Genomic DNA, 12,370 nt, shown 5'->3' with positions numbered 1-12,370 from the left:
CAGCCAGTAGCTCAATTTTTAAATGGACAAAATATTTAAACAGATGCTATACCAATAAACATTCACAACTGAGTGAAGGCTAAAAAGTTAAATAATAAGGGGTCAGCACTGTTGCATAGTGAATAAAGTCACTGCCTGCAATGGCAGCATCTCATATGGTCACCAGTTCAAGTCCTGGATGCTCCACTTCCTATTCAACTCTTTGCCATGGCCTGGGAAAGCAGTAGAAGATGGCCCAATCCTTAGGCCCCTGTACCCACGTGAAAGTCTCAGAAGAAGCTCCAGTCTCCTGGCTTCAGATCAGCCCAGCTACCGCCATTGTGGCCATTTGGTGGTAAACCAGTGGATGTAAGGCCTCTCTGTCACTCTGTCTCTCTGCCTCTGCCTCTGCTTCTCTGTAACTCTTCAAATAAATAAATAAATAAATCTGTTTTTTAAAAAGTTAAATAACAAGCAGGATTTAACATAGCAGTTAGGACACTTGGATGATCATATGCCTTGGAGTACCTATTTCTAATCCTGGTAACACCTTCAACTCCAACTTCCTGCTAATGTATACCTTGGAAGGCAACAGGTGGTACCTCAAGTAGTTGGGTTCCTGCCACCTTCATGGGGGACCTGGATTAAGTTCCCAGCTCCTGGCTTCAGCCTGGTTTAGCCTTGATTGTTGCAGGCATTTGGGACAGGGACCAGTGGACGGGAGATCGACTGATCTATCTGTCCATATATATATTGCTATCTTTATCTCCATTGCTCTTTCTTTTTTGACAGAGTTAGACAGAGAGAGAGACAGAGAGAAAGGTCTTTTCTGTTGGGTTACCCCCAAAATGGCCACTATGGCTGGCGCGCTGTACCTATATGAAGCCAGGAGCCAGGCGCTTCCTCCTGGTTTCCCATGTGGGTGCAGAGCCCAAGCACTTGGGCCATCTTCCACTGCCCTCCCGGGCCACAGCAGAGAGCTGGACTGGAAGAGGAGCAACTGGTACAGAATCCGGCGACCCAACCAGGACTAGAACTCAGGGTGCCTGCACCACAGGTGGAGGATTAACCAAGTGAGCCGCAGTGCTGGCCCTCCATTTCTATCTTTATCTCTTTCCAAACAAATGAAAAAAATTTCTTAAAAAGTTAAATAAATCTGTTCCCCACTCCAACATGTTAAGAACTTGGAGTCATCACTTCCAATCCTTGCAACAAGAAAAAGATGATCAAACCAAAATATAAACAACTCTTCCAGTCACCAGAGAAGAGAAATCAAGAAGGATACACCACCACCCCCAAAACTAGAGAGATGGGTAACTACTGAGAATCACAGTGTATCCAGTAGCATAAGGAACTGGAGCCATTAATTGACAGGAACACCGAAACGGTAATTGATACACTGCTGATGGCTGAGTGTGGATTACCTTGAGAGTTCAAAACTTGAGTGGCTCCAGTCTTCTAGAACCTCCCGTACTTTTATGAGTTTTACCTCTAGGGACCCCACCAGATTCTCATGGTGAAGGCTGAAAAAAATTCCCCCAGCCTTTTGAGGAAAGAGAAGGTAAAAAAAAAACCATTTCAAAATATGCCCTAGTTAAGGGGTGGGGAGAGTGGATGGGTGCTGTAATAATTCTGAAATAATGGCCACAGCATATTTCATATTCTATTTGCTACAAGAAAGGTCTGTCCTAAAGAGAAACTGCATCCTTAGACAACCTAGAAGAAAGGCAATGTGATGACCTAAGCCACCTCTAGCCTTCTTGCCACATAGTAAAAACACTAAGAAACAAATCTCCAGGTCTTAACCCAGCAACTCAGGAGCGGGAGATGGGATGGTTGCAGGTGGGAGGGAGGTTATGGGGGGAAAAAGCCAGTGTAATCCAAAAGCTGTACTTTGAAAATTTATATTTATTAAATAAAAGTTAAAAGAAACTGAGATTTAATCATAAGAATATACCATACTAATATTTTACCATCAGCTCAACAGGACTCCTGTGGATTACAATTGAGTGTTAAGACACAGAATCTGTTTAAGAAGTTTCTAAGGAAATCCATCTATAAAAATGGGTGGTCAAAATCAAGCACACTAGAGGATATTGAAGTATCAACAGCTAATGCCACAGCAAGCATTAGATATGGCCTAATTCTTAGCCAAAACCTTGGCCTTTGATTAGTAATGGTTTCTTAACATCACACTTCAAACTACTGCGACCAAAGCAAAAAAATAAACTAGGCTTCATCAAAACTAAAAACTTTTGTGCTTCAAAAATATCAAAAGAGTGAAGACACCCCACAGACTTCCAGTTTCCATACATAAAGAACTTGAAAGCCATCTTACCTTCACAAGAAGGAAAAAAAGCTGAACTGAAAATCAAAAACTTTCCCTCACGTGTAAAGAACTGACATCACAGGCCAAACCTCCATCCTGAAAACTGGAGAAGCAGGGAATACAGAGACAACAGACCAGCTTATTTGAAGCAGAAGTCTTTGGAGCCTCATAGGAACATTTTTAATGCAACCTTGGTGAGTTGCTGTGAAACTATTCTAGCTTAAGAACTAAAATTTGTGGAGTACCCAGTCTAATGGATGCTTCCATACCTTCACAGTTTCCTAGGTTTTACCTCTGAGTCTTACTAGGTTCTCATGGCAGTCATAGGACAAAAATACTCTCTTACTTGCCAGGGAGTGGGGAAAAGAAAACAGTTTTTAAAAAGCCAGAACATTCTCCATAACAAAGGCCTAACCAGCAAAGCAAGACTAAATTTTCCTTAGATTTATCCACTTTAGAAGAGGGGCTATATCCAACTCCAGCCCTCTTTAACCTTCCTGTCTCTAACCATTTTTTTTTCACCTAAAAAGAGGAAATAATAGTACTTGTGATAGTCACACCCCAGGCACTGTACCTATGTTTTCAACTAAGAGCTTTATAGTTGTAGAACTAATATTTAGATGTTTCATTCATTTTGGTTATTTTTCTGTATGGTGTGAGGAAGATGGCCAACTTCACTCATTTGCAAATGGATATCCAGTTGTCCCAGCACCAATTGTAGAAGAGTCTATTCTATCCCACTGAACAATGTTGACACCCTTGTGGAAAATCAGTTGACCTTAGATGTATGGCTTATTTTTGCATTCTCAATTATATTACATTGATCTACATGCTTATCCTTATTCCAGTAGTACATATTTTTTTAAAGATTTATTTTATGTATTTGAAAGACAGAGTTACAGAGAAAGGTAGAGACAGAGAGAGATATTCTAACCCCTGGTTCACTCTCCAAATGGCCACAACAGCCATAGCTGAGCCAATTTGAAGCCAGGAGCCCCTTCCAGATCTTCCACATGGATGCAGGGGCCAAAGCACATAGACCATCCTCCACTGCTTTTCCAGGCACATTAACAGGCAGCTGGAATGGATGTGAAGAAGCCAGGATTCAAACCAGAGCCCATCTGGGATGCCAGCACTATAGGCTGGGGCTTTAACCTGCTGCACCACAGTGCCGGCCCTAGTACATAATTTTTACAACAGTAGATTTTTAGTAAGATTTGAAATCAGGAAGCATGAATACTGCAACTTTATTCAAGACTATATTTGTTGTTCAGGGGCCCTTGCATTTTCATATGAATTTTAATATCAGCAAATAAATTTCTGAAAAAAAAGGAAGCTGGGATTTTAATAGTAAATGAATAGACCAATTCTGGAATACTGTCATCTCAACAGTATTGACTTCCACACAATGAATAGGTTGTATAGCCATTTATTTGGGTCATATTTCATTTCTTTCAAGAGTGTTTAAGAGTCTTACATTTCTGTTTTGAATTTTTATTCCTAAGTATTTTGGATTTTTTTAAACTTTTATTTAATGAATATAAATTTCCAAAGTACAGCTTATGGATTACAATGGCTTCCCCCCATAATGTCCCTCCCACCCGCAACCCTCCCCTTTCCCACTCCCTCTCCCCTTCCATTCACATCATGATTCATTTTCGATTCTCTTTATATACAGAAGATCAGTTTAGCATACATTAAGTAAAGATTTCAACAGTTTGCTCCCACACAGAAACATAAAGTGAAAAATACTGTTTGAGTACTAGTTATAGCATTAAATCTCAATGTACAGCACACTAAGGACAAAGATCCTACATGAGGAGTAAGTGCACAGTGACTCCTGTTGTTGACTTAACAAATTGACACTCTTGTTTATGGCACCCTAGGCTCTTGTCATGAGCTGCCAAGGCTTTGGAAGCCCCTTGAGTTCACCGACTCTGATCATATTTAGACAAGGCCATGGTCAAAGTGGAAGTTCTCTCCTCCCTTCAGAGAAAGGTACCTCCTTCTTTGATGACCCATTCTTTCCACTGGGATCTCACTCGCAGAGATCTTTCATTTAGGTTTTTTTTTTTCTTTTTTCCCAGAGTGTCTTGGCTTTCCATGCCTGAAATACTCTCATGGGCATTTCAGGTGGATCCGCATGCCTTAAGGGCTGATTCTGAGGCCAGAGTGCTGTTTAGGACATCTGCCATTCTATGGGTCTGCTGTGTATCTCACTTCCCATGTTGGATCATTCTCTCCCTTTTTTATTCTATCAGCTAGTATTTGCAGACACTATTCTTGTTTATGTAATCCCTTTGGTTCTTAGTCCTATCATTACGATCAATTGTGAAAAGAAATCGATCACTGGGACTAGTGAGATGGCATTGGTACATGCAAATGCCATTATAAATGAAATTGTTTTCATAATTTCATTTTCAGATTTCTCACTGCTGGTATATAGAAATGCAGCTGAATTTTGTATATTGATATTGTATCTTTCATGAACTCTTTTCTTAGCCCTGATACATCTTCATTTTGTGTGTGTATGTGTGTGTGAATTCCTTAGCTCTTTCTACATCTAAGGTCATTCATCTACAAATGGAGACACTTTTACTTTTCCCTTTCCAGTACAGATGCATTTTCTTTCTTTCTTACTTCATTAGCCAGACTAGAACTTCCAGTACAATGTTGAATAAAAGAGGCAAGATCAGACATTCTTGTTTAATTTCTTATCTTAGTGGGAAATCTTTCAGACATTCACTATTAAGTTTAATGTTCACTATTGGTTATTCTTAGATAGCATTTAGCAGCCTAAAGAAGTTCCTTAATAGTTGAGTATTTTTACCATGAAAGGGTACTGGATTTTGTCAAATGACTTTTCTGCATCTATTGAACTGATCGGATGTTTTTTTTCTCCTTTACTTTATTAATATGGTATGCTATATTTGAATTTTTTGTATACTGAACAACCCTTGCATTTTTTAGATAAATCCCACTTGTCCTGGATGTATAATCCTTTTATATGTGGCTAGATTAGGTGTGCTAGCAGTTTTCAATGACTTTGGGAGTTGCATTCACAAGAGATATTATTCTAAACTTATAGTTTTCTGGTAATGTCTTTGGTTTAGGTATCAGGGTAATACTAAATCATCAAATAAATCAGGGTTTCCTCTTTTATTTTATGGAAGAGTTTGTGAAGGGAAAGAATTCTCTCAGATTTCTTTATCATGGAATGTCTAAATTTCTTCTTCAAATTTTTTCATTTATTTGAAAGGCAGAGAGAGAGAGAGAGAGAGAGAGAGATCCCCATCCACTGGTTCACTCCCCAGATGGCCACAACAGCCAGGGCTGGGCCAGGAGCCAGGAGCTTCAGGAGCCTCATCCAGGTCTCTCACATAGATGCAGGGGCCCAAGAACTTGGGCCAGCTTCTACTGCTTTCACTTTTCCAGGTGCATTAGCAGAGAACTGAATCAGAAGTGGAGCAGCTGGGACTCAAACTGGCACCCAAATGGGATGTCAGCATTGCAGTCAGCAATTAACCTGTTTCGCCACAATGCTGACCCATGTTCTTCAAATTTGAAGGATATTTTTGCTAGATATTGGATTCTTGGTTGTTCTCTTTGAAGACATCATTCCTCTGCCTTTTGTTCTTCATTATTTCTTATGAGAAGTAGCTGTTCATCTTATGGAGAATCCCTGTATAAGATGAATTGCTTCTTTTGCTGCTTTCAACACTTTTGTCTTTTAACAGTTTGATTGTGATGTGTCTTGGTGCAGCTCTCTTTGAGCTTACTTTACTTGAAGTTCATTGAGCTTCTGAGATACAGGGATTAGTGTCAGATTTTAGAAGTTTTCTGCCATTATTTTTTCATTCTTTTTTTTTTTTGAAGACTTATTTATTTGTTTGAAAGTCAGATTTACAAAGAGAGAGAAGAAGAGGGGAGGGAGAGGGAGAGGGAGAGAGAGAGAGAGAGAGAGAATATCTTCCATCCACTGGTTTATTCCACAAATGGGTGCAATGACCAGAACTGGACCAAGCCAAAGCCAGGAGCCAGAAGCTGCTTCTGGGTCTCTCATGTGGGTTCAGCGGCACAAGGACCTGAGCCATCCTCTGCTCAGGCTATTAGCAGGGAGCTGGATTGCAAGTGGAGCAACCAGGACTCAAACTGGTGCCTATATGGGATGCTGGCACTGCAGATGGTGGCTTAACCTGCTATACCACAGCTCCATCCCCTATTTCTTCATTTGTTTTGCCTCTTTCTCTCTTTCCTCTTCTCCTGGTACCACCATTATGTACATGTTGATGTGTTTGATGGTGTTCCACAAGTCTCTGAAGTTATGTTCCTTTGTTTGCTTTCTTTTATCTTTCTGTTCCTCAGCCTAAATATCAATTGACTTATTTTCAAGTAAGATAATTCTTTCTTCTGTCTACTCAAATATGATATGTATATATCAACAACATATTTTAAATGTGCTATAAGTGTATGCTATAAATATGTAAATTTTAATTTCAGGTAATGTGGGGATTTTTTACTAAAGAGCTAATCATTTATTTGAAAGGCAGTTACATAGAGAAATCTTCCAACTGCTAGTTCACTCCCCTAATGGGCACAATAGTCAGGGCTGGGCCAGGCCAAAGCCAGGAGCCTGGAAATCCATGTGAGTCCCCCGCCTGAGTGGTAGGGTCACAAATACTTGCACCATCTTCTATTACTTTCCCAAGACCTCCATTAGGGAAGCTGGATCAGAAATGGAGCAGCTGGGACTCAACAAATATTCATATGGGATGCCAACCTTACAGGTAGTGCCTTAAATGGTATACAACAACACTGACTACATTTTTGAACTGTACTTGTTTTATCTTGTTCTTTTTTTTTTTTTTAATAATTTCTACCCTCTATCTCTGTCGCTCTCCCTCTTCATGGAGGAACAACACAGGACCCTGCGCTGTTCTTTTGTCTGCTCAGCCCTCCCCGGGTTTGCTGCTGGTTCTTCCCGGGTTGGCTACCGTCCCTTCCACCTCCGTGGAAGGGCGGTTCCCCCTAGCCACTTCCCCCACTTCCGCGGGGGAGCGGCACACCGCCGGCCGGCTCTCTCGGGGGCTGCACAGGTGTTCCTCTTAGATGTTCCTGGTGCATGTTGTCTCTCTCCTCCTTTATAGTCCTCTTCACCAATCCCAACTCTGCTACCCACACGCCGAGTACGCTGCTCTCCTCCAATCAGGAGCAGGTCCTGCAGCTTGTCAAGTTGGTGAGAGGCAGCTGGGTAGAAGCTGTTTCCTCCTCTCCCAGCACCATATTGTGGGAGAGCAGATGCATAGAATAAGTCTTAATTCCAGTAACTTAGTCTAGTCCAAGTTGCTCCCAGTTGCTCCCCACAATCTCTTTCTTAATACTCAATGTATAGGGGCCAGTGCTATGGTGAAACAGGTTAAAGCCCTGGCCTGAAGTGCTGGCTGCTCCTCTTCTAATCCAGCTCTCTGCTATGGCCTGGGATAGCAGTGGAAGATGGCCCAAGTCTTTGGGCCCCTGCATCCACATGGGAGACCTGGAAGAAGCTCCTGGCTCCTGGCTTTGGATTGGCGCAGCTCTGGCCGTTGCAGCCATTTGGGGAGGGAACCAGTGGATGGAAGACCTCTCTCTGTGTCTCTACCTCTCTCTGTAACTCTGTCTTTCAAATAAATAAAATAAATCTTTTAAAAAAAGAAGTTGGCTCAAGTCCTTGGGCCCCTGCACTCATGTGGAAGACCTGGAAGAAGCTCCTGGCCCCTGGCTTCGGATTGGCACAGCCAATTGGGGAGTGAATCAGCAGATGGAAGACCTCTCTCTCTCTGCCTCTCCTTCTCTGTAACTCTGACTTTCAAATAAATAAATATTTTTAAAAATATATGTATTTAGAAAACCTTGAAACTTGACACACACCTTATAACTTAAACAGTCATTCAAAATGTCCCATATACTTATATTTAAAATGTGAACCTGCCTCTGCATCTCTGTAACTCTGCCTTTCAAATAAATAAATCTTTTAAAAAAAACACTCACTATATGAAGAGACATTGTTCTCACACTATTCTTTTTTTTAAAAAGACTTATTTATTTATTTGAGAGGCAGAGTTACAGACAAAAAGAGGGAGAGGCAGTGATATATAAAGAGAGGTCTTCCATCCATTCGTTCACTCCCTAAATGGCCGCAACGAATGGAACTGGACTGATCCAAAAGCCAGGAGCCAAGAGCTTCTTCTAGGTCTCCCACACTCACACTATTCCTTAACACTTTAGATATCCTTTCTTTTTGTTCTTTGCACTCATTTAAAATAACTGATTAAAGTCTGTCTAAGGGCCAGCATTATGGCATAGTGGGTTAAGCTACTGCCTGAAACACCAGCATCCTATATGGATGCCAGTTCAACTCCCTGCCACTCTATTTCTTATCCAGTTCCCTGCTAATGTGTCTTGGAAAGCAGAAGATGATGGCCCAGGTGCCTGAGTCCCTGCCATCTATGTGGGAGGCTGGGATAAAGCTCCTGGTTTCAACCTGAAACAGCCCTGGCCATTGTGGCTATTCGGAGAGTGAACCAGCAAATGGAAAATAGTAAGTGTGTGTGTGTGTGTGTGTGTGTGTGTGTCCCTCTCTCTATAACACTGCCTTTCAAATAAATAAATCTTTTTTGAAACTTTTTTAAAAGTTAAAACAAATTTTAAAAGTCCTTGCCTTGGCAGTTGCAGGTTGTCATCTCAAATCTCATCAAGCGCATGCAGGGTACAAATCTGCTGGTGTTTGTCATTCCCCCAGTTCATTCACAGAACCTGCAATGAGATCAACAACAAAATATTCTGTCACCATCATCAAGGGCATAGTCTAAGGTTTTAAGCAAGTGTAACTCACTTCCAGCATCATACTCAAGAAGAAGGGCATATGGGTACTGGTTCATGTTCCGACTGCTCCACTTCTTTTTCAGCTCCCTGCTAATGGCCCAGGAAAAGCAGCAGATGACCCAAGTGTTTGGGCCCCTGCCACCTATATGGGAGACTCAGATGAAGCTCTTGGCTCCTGGCTTCAGGCTTCAGTCTGGCCCAGCGCTTGCTATTGTTGTCATCTAGGGAGTGAACCAGATGATGGAATCTCTCAATCTCTCTGTCTCTCCCTCTCCACAGTAACTCTGACTTTCAAAACAAATAAATAAATCTTTTTAAAACACAAAAGGACATTGACATTAGTATGTTGATGAGTGCCAACACTGCCAGCAAAGTGGCTACAGAGTTCTGTGAAACCACTATCAGCAGCTAAGTGACAGAGAATGGCCTTTTTTTCAAAGAACTTTTGCAGACTCCAATTCTTTAATGACTGTGGTTGCTGATGCAAACACTGTTGGACTTTGTGGTACTCTTAAAAACATCATGGCCTTAGGAACTGGGTTCTGTGACTACCTCTGCTGTGGTGACAACATTAAAGCTGCCATCATCCACATGTGCCTCATGGAAATATTTGCTTTTTCCAGGATCTCTGCTAGGGTCAGGAGTCCACAGTCACTGTCCTAGAGAGCTGCCAGGTGGCTAACCTGATTGTCACCTGCTACACAGGGTGGAACCACAGGTGACCAAGGCATTTGCCAGAACTAGGAAGACCACTGAAGAATTGGAGGAGATGCTGAATGGGTAGAAGTCTCAAGGACCTCAGACTTCTGAAGTGTATCACATCCTCAAACAGAAAGAACCAGCTGACAAGTTTCCATCTGCAGTATATCAGATCTGTGAAGGCAGACTCTTCCTAGAGATGTCGTCTCCAGAGCCATCAGAGTATATCTGAAGTTAGCCATGCAACACATTGGAGAATGTTTTATCTTTCTAATCAATCTTCTGTTTTCACATGGAACTATGTGACTTGGCAACAACATGTTTGCTTGAAGGTAATCCTAGTTTGGATAGTTATATATTTTTATAGTTTAACTTTTTAATTGTGAGAGACAATTCATTGGCTAAGATGTACTGGGCAGTAACTATATACACATGTAAACATGTAATTGTGTACTGTTTCTCATTCTGTGAGACCAAAATTTTATGTCCATTTTAAAAATTGCTTTTGAAACTTTCCTACTGTGATAGTTTATAAGATTATGACTGGGGCTGGCACTGTGGCAAAGAAGGTTAAACTGGGGCCAGCATGGTGGCAGAGAAGGCTAAGCCTCCATCTGCAATGCTGTCATCCCATATAAGCACTGACTCAAGTCACGGCTATTCCATTTCTGATCCAGCTCCTGATAATGTACCAGAGAATGCAGCAGAGGATGGCCAAGTCCTTGGGCCACTGCACACACATGGGAGACCTGGATGAAGCTCATGGCTCCTGGCGTCAGCCTGGCCCAGTCCCAGCTGCTATGGCCATATGGGGAGTGAACCAACAGATGAAAGATTTCTCTATCTCTCCCTCTCTCTCTGTAACTCTGCCTTTCAAATAAATATATAAATAAATAAAATATTTTAAAAAAACATTGGGAAGGAGGACCCTTCTCTTCATCTCTCTCTCTCTCTCTCTCTCACTGTAACTCCACCTACTATTTCAAAAGACAGCTGTTTCATGCAGTAGGGTCTAGGTGTATTCACAGCTGAGTGGGAATTGAGATAAAGGACTCTGAGATGTGAAGGTCTATTAAGTACTAGTGTAGGTTATTGGGTGTTGGGATATCTGAGAATTTTTCATTCTGTTCAAGATCTCTGTCCTGGCATGCATTCTGCCCCTTTCCCCCTCCCAGGACCTCCACAGAATATACATTCACATTTCTATCTAAACTTGAGAGCTGGAAGGAGCAATATAATGGCTCTGGGACAGAAGACAGGTGAAAGGCAGTAAGCAAAGGATGTAGTAGATGTCTGCTTTGTTTTTATTTTGACATGCAGCCTTCACTCTCACTTCTGGAAATGTATCTCTGTTGCCTTCTTTTTTGGCTGGCGCTGCGGCTCACTAGGCTAATCCTCCGCCTTGCGGCACCGGCACACCGGGTTCTAGTCCTGGTTGGGGCGCCGGATTCTGTCCCAGTTGCCCCTCTTCCAGGCCAGCTCTCTGCTGTGGCCAGGGAGTGCAGTGGAGGATGGCCCAAGTGCTTGGGCCCTGCACTCCATGGGAGACCAGGAGAAGCTCCTGGCTCCTGCCTTCGGATCAGCGTGGTGCGCCAGCCATGGCAGCCATTGGAGGGTGAACCAACGGCAAAGGAAGACCTTTCTCTCTGTCTCTCTCTCACTGTCCACTCTGCCTGTCATAAAAAAAGGCAAGTTTTACTAATAATGGATGATCAGATAAATTCACCAAAAATATATTGATAATTCATTTGATTATAAATGAAGAAAACACACTTGAGTTATAAAATACACATACCCATTTGAGAATTTGAAAAACACAGACAAAAGAAAAAGATATATTCCTTAATTATTGAAAAAAGGAATTATGTAATTTGAATTACTGGTTCAAATATGTTTCAAATTTGAATTACTATATTTAGTGAAGAATCCTTGTACTCATTCAATATTCCAATTGTCTTTTATAGTGATCATTTCCAAAACATGGTATGCACCACCCCATTTAATTTTTTCTTCAGTTTTTTCTTCATACTACTTGTTGAATTCCTTACTTAGTGGAGAGTTAATCTTGTGAGTATAAATTAAGCTGAAAATACATCTTCGTAAAAATCAAGAGTGGGAATAGGAGAGGGTGGAGAAAGCAGTGTGGGAGCATGGGTGGGAGGGAGGGTAGAGTGGGAAGTAGCACTATATTCCTGAATCTATATATATGAAATACATGAAATTTGTATATTTTAAAAAAATTTTAAAAAAACCAAGAAAATTCTGTCTTTATCAAGATATACTAAATAGACATTGCTAAGATCTTCCGTCTTCCCTAGCAGAGCAGGATAGCTATTTTAAAACAGAATGCCAAATGATAAAAGGAAAGAGTGAAGCTATAAATATGTCACATTTCAAATAGCTAAGGAGCATCCACAGTCAGATGCTTTTTAAGCCGGGAAGATTTATCTCAGAGGCATCCTAAGTAAGACTGTCCAAAAAGACCATCTTTTCTCTCTCTCT

General features: G+C 41.4%; 1 protein-coding gene across 4 annotated transcripts in view; it reads left to right on the top strand.

Moving 5' to 3' along the window:
* The window catches only part of LOC127487170 (uncharacterized), a 399,814-nt gene that overhangs the window by 130,145 nt on the left and 257,299 nt on the right, over window positions 1-12,370 (top strand). For 2 of the 4 annotated variants that reach the window (XR_011378824.1, XM_070048931.1), the window contains one exon: window positions 9,793-10,200. The exons of 1 other annotated variant lie outside the window; for it this stretch is intronic. The gene's annotated coding sequence lies outside the window, so the exon portion shown is untranslated. Of the gene's footprint in view, window positions 1-9,252; window positions 10,781-12,370 lie in introns of those variants that run through there. One more of the 4 variants, XR_011378823.1, reaches the window with a different exon arrangement.

Source organism: Oryctolagus cuniculus, chromosome 9, assembly GCF_964237555.1.
Source record: "Oryctolagus cuniculus chromosome 9, mOryCun1.1, whole genome shotgun sequence".
Classification (NCBI taxonomy): Eukaryota; Metazoa; Chordata; class Mammalia; order Lagomorpha; family Leporidae; genus Oryctolagus; species Oryctolagus cuniculus.
The sequence above is the reverse complement of the archived record's forward strand: the minus strand, read 5'-3'. Positions and strand labels throughout refer to the sequence as shown.